Consider the following 1,637-nt stretch of genomic DNA (forward strand, 5'->3'; position numbering starts at 1 on the left):
TTGGCTAATAACTCCCACATAATATGTCACACATTGTTAAACCTTCTATTTACGTTTTCTCTGAATTCAGCTGAATTGTGTGGTGTAAGCCACGCCCACTTTCGCAGTAACTTTCCATTCGCTAAATCGCGACGAATGAAAAACGTATTTTTTCGAACTCCTCCTAGGCAATTTGACCGATTTGCACCAAACTTTGCATGAAGCATCAAGAGTCAGAAGACCTTGAACTATTGGGCATGTATTAAGCTTCTACTTTTTGGAAAAATACATACGTGGGTTGGGTGCCTACCTGTATACTGGAAAGAGATAACGTTTATTTTGTTATTTATTACAGCTGACAAGACTTCTAGGTGCACGGCCCCCGACGGCAGCATGCCCCGATGCGCGTGGACTGCGAGGGCCCGTTCATCGCTGCTTGCAGCTTTAATTATTAGGGCCCAAGCGACGACGAAGTCGTCCGTAGGACCCTATTGTAATTGCGCTGTTTATTAGGGCCCGAGCATCGACCGAAGGCCGGGCGAAGGCCCTCTTGAAACTGAAGAAATTATTAGGGCCCGAGGACCTAGCGGTGCGAGGACCATATTGAAATGCAAGGATTTTTTATTATTAGGGCCCGAGCAACGACGAAGTCGTCCGCGGAGGACCCTATTGAAAGCGTGCTGTTTATTAGGGCCCAAGTGACGACGAGGTCGTCCGAGGACCCTATTGAAATCGTGCTGTTTATTATTATTATTCTTGCGACATTTCGTGTCCCAATTTCGGCACTTTCCCAAATTTGAAAATGCTTCTAACTTTCCACATTCGTCCGGCCACATCCGAAATTCGATATTTTTGGGCGGTTGCACATGGTCGGCATGAAATGCCGAAATAGCGCCCCCTACAAATTTTCAAAATACCCTCCCCATTGGGGTTAGTTTGCCGTAGGCAAACGAAATTTGGTACAGACATGTATCATACCCAGACGCACAAAAAAGTCTCTTGACGTCATGGTGAAATCCCAACAGGAAGTCGGCCATTTTGTTTTGAATTTTTTCATTACGCCGATTTCCACAACTTACATTTGAACGAACTCCTCCTAGGGATTTTGTCCTATCGACTTCAAAGTTGGTACAGATCATCCTGAGAACATGCTGATCAAAAGTTATTAAAAGCTTTTCTCTATGTCAAGGGACGTGGCTGCTAGGACGTGACAAATTTTGGCGACTTTTCGTTTTCTTGCCATCGAATTTCGAACGGCTCTCCTGCCCACATACTTAATCTCAGCAGCTTCAAACTTGCTGGACATGATGATGGCTCCGCCCCGAATGCCCCGATATGTTAATATCTTACCTTACTCATAGCGCCCCCCGGTGGTAACAGGAAGTGATCAGTTTTTACTTTAACATGTACTAATGCCACAAACTTGACCGCATCAACTTCATTCCACTTCTAATGCATGCAGAACAAGGGCCCATGGGGGGGACAAAATTCTCTGTAGCGCCCCCTTGAAATTTTCAAAAAACCCTCTCCATAGGGGTTTTTTAGAGTTGGAACATGAAAATTGGTACACATGTGTATATTGTCCAGACGCACATAAAAGTCTCTGGCACCAATGGTCTACTCCAAACAGGAAGTCGGCCATTTTGATTTTGACTTGT

Source organism: Epinephelus moara, chromosome 16 (assembly GCF_006386435.1).
Source record: "Epinephelus moara isolate mb chromosome 16, YSFRI_EMoa_1.0, whole genome shotgun sequence".
NCBI lineage: Eukaryota > Metazoa > Chordata > Actinopteri > Perciformes > Serranidae > Epinephelus > Epinephelus moara.